The sequence below is a fragment of the Numida meleagris genome, chromosome 14 (assembly GCF_002078875.1).
Source record: "Numida meleagris isolate 19003 breed g44 Domestic line chromosome 14, NumMel1.0, whole genome shotgun sequence".
NCBI lineage: Eukaryota > Metazoa > Chordata > Aves > Galliformes > Numididae > Numida > Numida meleagris.
Genome location: NC_034422.1, coordinates 21988 through 27849, shown reverse-complemented (window position 1 = coordinate 27849; position 5862 = coordinate 21988). Strand labels below are relative to the sequence as shown.

The following is a 5862-nucleotide window of genomic DNA, read 5'->3' as shown; positions in this document are numbered from 1 at the left end:
GAAAGGCGTATGAAATTTTTTTCTTTGTTTTGCGGCTGGGGTCTCTGCCTTTCTTGGGGGATCTGAACCTGCTTTTAAGTAGCTGTATCTGCTGTGCGTGTCCCTACGATGCCCTTCAGTTCTCTAAAGGAGATGAAGGGGTTATCTCCCTTTTTCTGACCTGGTGATGGAGGAGCCAATGTGCATTCCTTCCTTTCACTACAGCCTCATTTCTGGAACGCTTCAATTAATCCCCTGGTAATGCTGGTCAGCTGACCAAGCATTGCTGCTCTGGGAATGCCTGGAGCTGCTGCCCTGTTCCACAAATGTGTTCTGCGTTCTCAGGATCCTGTTTGCACCTTTACTTCTAACCTTGCTTCCTTCTGCTGGAGCCTCTGTTCTGTCTTTCATGGTTCTCGCCTTACTATCTTCGCCCTCAGGCTCCGAACTCAGTTTCTCTGCTCTGCACATCATCCCAGCCCATTTCGTGACTGCAGTAAACAGTGCCATGCATTAATTCCACCCATGCAGAGAGTTGTTTAAGGCCGTTCTGTGCATCATGATCATGTACTAAATTTTGTTCTGTGTCTCTCTTGATCTCATCCCATCTCACAACTCAATGGGGTGGAAGGATTGCCGGGGCTCCTCTAATTAACGGCTTAAGCACTGGGAAATCTACCAGAGCAGGTAATGGAACATCACGAGCCCCTCATTTGTGCATTGCTTGCATGCAGGCAGCTTTAGCGATGGCTGTGGGAGGCTCATGGAATGGGGGTTGCAAGTGGCTCACCTTGCTCCATGGGGTCTGTTATCCCAGCCCCATAAGCTACATGGTTGGTGATAGAGTGAGGTGCATCAGCCGGGTCCTAAGCTGAAGAAAACTCCTGGACTCCAGTAGCCCTTGGCTTCATCCTCACTCGGCATAATACAGTCGTCATCACTTGAGCATGCTGACCACAGATGTTCTGTTCCTGTTTTGCCTGGTTCTCTCCCATATCTCCCTTATGAAGTTGTCAATGCTAATCGATCCCAGCGCATAGTCATCAGAGCACATTGTGGCTGACCATCCCCGGGTCCTATGGTTCTTTCTGTTTTAACAGCAGATCTGGCTTTATTTTTACAGAAAATAAGGGATTGTTTTCTTCTGGACCACTGTAGTTGGGATCACCCCAGGTATCTCCATCCCAATTCTCAGGGGATGCTATTAGTTCTCTAATCTGTACGATACCTGAACCCCCACCCCTCTTTCTCCCATCCCTAACCCCCATTAAATAGCTATCCCTGCAGCTGTGGGACCCGATGGTGTGACAAAGCGAGGCCTCTGGTCTGCCGAACACTGGGACCGGCACAGAGAGGCCCTGTGGCCATTGTGGATTGTACCGACAGCTGCACTCGGTGAGGTTTCCCAGAGCTGATCAGCACGTGGAATTCCCCGCCTGCCCCAACCGTGCCCTGATCTCCAAACTCCTTTGCGTCATCGTGTCTTCCAGTCCCAGGCGTCTCGCTGTGGCGCTGCTGGTAAGAGGAATGTGCACAAGGTGCAGCCCCTGCATGTGCGGGGCAGAGCCTTCATTACTGTATTGTGCTCAACGGGTGGCAGCAAGGAACTGTGGTGCTCCTGGGCAGTGCCAGAACTGCATGGAGATCTGTGGCTCTTCATGAAGTCAGCAAGAAATGGAAAGCTGGATTCCCTAGAATGCCCTGGAACCTGACTTTGCTGACTGGTAACTCACTGCCCATACGGGTAAGGGCAATGTACACCTACCAGCGTTTACCCATTCCGTAGCGTGGCTCCATGTAATGCTGCCAGAGCTTGTTACTATGCTTAAAGGTTCCCTACAGGCTGCTGGTCCTCCTCCTCCTGCTTTCTCCTTGCCTCTGGCCTGTCTAATCTAATCCAGACTAGTCATCATAAAAGAGCAACTCAGAGTGCAGTACAACTCAGAACCCATTGAGGCCCTGCACTTGCAGACCCTACACCTACACTGTAGTGCTGCTGCTCCCACCCCTGTCCCTCTCGTCTCCTGGGCACCATTTCTAAACTAGCTCTGCAGCTCTGGAACTCGATGCTTTGAAGAAGGAAGGCCCTCAGACTCAACTTAGTTGACTGGTTGCCCTGATAGGTAAGGGCAATGTACACCCACCAGTGTTTACCTATTACGTAGCATGGCTCAACCTAGTGTTCCCAGAGCTCGTTACTGTACTTGAGGGTGCCCTACAGGCTGCCTGTCCATTATGTCATATGTTCTCCTTGTCTCTGGCCTTTCCCTGCGGTGTTCTCCTTGCTTTTGCCTTGGCTTTCTCTGGCTGTTTTTGTTGCCCTCGCCTGGGCTTTCCTTGGCGCGTTCACGTTGGCCCTCGCCTGGGCCTTCCTTGGCACGTTCTTGTTGGCCTCATTTTGACTTTCCCTTGGGCATTCTAACTGCCTTTGCCTTGCTGTTCCCTTGGGTTTTCTTCTTGCCTTTTCTTCACTGGGATTGGCTAAGAGGCAGCATTAATGTTAATCTTGACCTCAACCCCGCACTTAATGGGAGCTCTACAGATAATTATATTAACCCACAATGTAATTTGAAACCTTACTCTTAACCCGATGCTAAAAAATGTCGATAACGCTCCACGTAGCAGTAAAAACAAAGCCTGGAGTTTTCTAAGTAACCGTAACCCTCATCGTAATGTAAGAAACTACTGTTGAACTAACCGCAACCTTAATCCTAAAAGTAGCTTAGATTATAACCCTAATGCTCCTGAAAACCATGGTTATGTCCTCATCCTAAAAATCCACTAAAACTAATCCAGACAAGTCACTGTAAAAATAACATTAACAGTAACCTCAGTCCTAAAATAATGCTAACTGTAACTGTAATTACCCTGTTTATTAATGTGTAAACCCTCTTTTGAAAACATAGCCTACTGTAATGGTAATAGGCCAAGTGTTGAGTAATGCTGGATGCACTGGCCACTCTAACCACTGTAGATGACAACTCTGAACACACACTGAGACCCTGCACTTCCAGACCCTACACATACGCTGTAGCGCTGCTGCCCCCTCCCCTCTCCCTTCTGTTTCCCTGGCACCATTTCCAAGCTAGCTCTGCAGCTGTGGGACTCGATGGCTCAAAGAAGGTCAGCCCTCGGACTGCTGCTTGCTGGGACTGGCACGGAATGGCTCTGTGGCGGGTCCAGTAGAGCCCGTGGATCGTACAGTCAGCTGCACTTGGTGAGTTTCCCAGAGCTGCTGAGCTCACAGGCTTCCCTGCCTGCCCCAACCGTGCCCTGATTTCCAAACTCCTTTGCATCATCGTGTCTCACAGTCCCAGGCATCTCGCTGCGGTGCTGCTGGTAAGAGGGATGTGCACAAGGTGCAGCTCCTGCATGTGTGGGGCAGAGCCTTCATTATTGCATTGTGCTCAACAGGTGGCAGCAGAGAACTGCGGTGCTCCTCTGCGGTGCCAGAACTGCATGGAGATCTGTGGCTCTTCATGAAGTCAGCAAGAAATGGAAAGCTGCATTTCCTGAAATGGCCCAGAACCCACCTTGTCTGTCTGGTAACTGGTTGCCCATACAGGTAAGGGCAACGTACACCTACCAGTGTTTACCCATGACATAGCGTGGCTCAACATAGTGCTCCCTGAGCTTGTAACTGTGCTTGAGGGTACCCTGAAGGCTGCCTGCGCTTTTCCTCCTGAGTTCTCTTTGCCTCTGCCTCTTCCTTGGCTTTCCCTTGGTGGTTGTCCTTGCCCTTGCTTTGCCTTGATTTTTTTCCGTGGTGCTTCTGTTGCCTTTGCCTTTCTTAGGTGTTTTCATTGCCTTTGCCCTCGCCCGGGCCTTCCGTGGCGCAGTCCCCTTGGTCTTTGCCCTCGCCTGGGACTTCCATGCGGTGTTCTCCTTACCCTTACTCTTGCCCTCATTTTGGCTTTCCCTTCGGCATTCTAATTGCCTTTGCCCTTGTCTTTACCTTCCCTTGCTGTTCTCTTTGCCTTTGCCTTGGTGTTCCCTTGGGTTTTCTGCTTGCCTTTTCTTCACCGGGATTGGCTGAGGGGCAGAGTTCATGTTAGTCTTGACCTCAACCCTAAGTTTAGTGAGAGCTCTGGAGATAATTATATTAACCCACAATGTAACTTTAAGCCTAACCCTTAACTGGATGTTAAAAAGTCTCTAATGCTCAGTGTAGCAATAAAAACAATGCCTGAAGTTTTCTAAGTAACCTTAAGCCTAATCATAATGTTAAAAAAGAAAAAAAAACAAAACAAAAAAACAAACAACTGTTCAACTAACCGTAACCTTAATCCTTTAACTAGCATCACTTATAACCATAATGCTACTAAAAATCAGTGTGTTATACTTATCCTAAAAATCCACTAAAACCAATAGAGAAAAATATGATAAAAGTAACATTAACACTTACCTCAATCTTAAGGATAACACTAAGCACAACATCAATGTAATGCTAATTGTAATTTTCCTCTTAATCAATGTTTAAAGCAGATTTAAAAATAAACCCAATGATAACGTAATAGCCCAAACCTCTGAGTACGCTTCTGAGTACACCTCAGCTCTCTCTATATTAGAAATTTCCTCAACTGTCTTTGAGGACAGACTGGAATCAAAATAAGTGGGCCATCATAGCTCATCCATTGATGAACTTCCCCTTGCCGCACAGGCAGACCCAGTTGCCTGCCAGCCGTTACTCCTTTTTTTTTTTTTTTTTTTTTTTTTTTTGTGCTTCATTTCTGTATGGGAACTGTTAGGTCACAGCCTGAACCGGTGAGTGTGGGGTGAGCCCTGGTCCTTGGAGAGGGGTGAATGGTTCGTTCTTTATTTGAGGTCTGTGATCTCTGCCTTTCTTGGGGGATCCCAAACTGGGTTAAGGCAGCTGTATCTACTGTGTGTGTCCTTACAATGCCCTTCAGTTCTTTTCTGAGGGAGATGATGGGATATTTTCTGTTCTTTGAGTTGCTGTTGAAGGGGTTGATGTGCACTCCTTTTCTTCTACCTCCTTGTTTCTAGAATGCTTCCTTAAGCTCTAAGTGTTTGTAGGCTGACTGTGTACTGCAGCTCTGGGAATGCCTCAAGCTGATAAAACCCTTTTCCATAATGGGGTTCTGCATTGTCAAGATCCCATTTAGACATTTCTTTTTAATTAATTTTGGACTGTGTGTAGACTTGTTAGGGCCTGAAACTATGCATTTTATTGCATTTAGAAAAGTCAAATATAAAAATTAGAGATGGAGAAAGGCATTTGTAAATAAATGCTTTAAAATCGGTACAAGTCAGAGTCTGAGAACATGAAAATGGCTCTGTGCTTTCTGCTCATATGCTTTCTTTTCATAATCATTACGTTGGCTCAGTAGTTGGGTGTTAGCATGTGAGTATTTGAAAACAATGTAACAGATGCTGGCAAGAAAAAATGTATGACCTCATCAAGTGGATTTTTTTTAACAGACATCCATAAGCACTTAGCACAGGTTCTCTGGGTTTGGAGAAGTTTTCCTTGGTTTTCTTCGTTTCTTTTTTTGTTGTTTTACTCCTTCTCCTCTATCTTTGTGTTCTCCTGTCATCAGAAGAAAGAGAAAATGGAACGCCAGGACAGGGCTGGGGAGCCACGCTGATCCCATCGGATGAGTTCTTCCCGCGGTCTCAGCTGCCACTGCGTGGCCAATCCGCAGAACTGCTGCTGCCTGCGCTTGGTGACCCAGGCAGCATGACGCATGCGCGCCGGAAAGCGGAAGTGGCGTACCTACGTTCTGACCGCTCTGCGCAGCTAATCTGCCAATCTCTACTGTGATTAGTCCTCCAGGCAGTAGCGCGCATGCGTGCCGGAAAGCGGAAGTGGCGTACCTACGTTCTGACCGCTCTGCGCAGCTAATCCGCCAATCTCTACTG

At 47.5% G+C, this 5862-nt stretch overlaps 1 long non-coding RNA gene across 3 annotated transcripts in view; it reads left to right on the top strand.

Moving 5' to 3' along the window:
• The window catches only part of LOC110406522, a 19484-nt gene continuing 13628 nt past the window's right edge, over positions 7-5862 (top strand). Inside the window, exons 1-4 of one of the 3 annotated variants that reach the window (XR_002443485.1) lie at positions 7-1374; positions 1470-1497; positions 1580-3318; positions 3394-3544. This is a non-coding gene — a long non-coding RNA (uncharacterized LOC110406522). Of the gene's footprint in view, positions 1375-1469; positions 3319-3393; positions 3545-5862 lie in introns of all 3 variants that reach the window. The other 2 variants (XR_002443486.1, XR_002443484.1) reach the window with 2 other exon arrangements.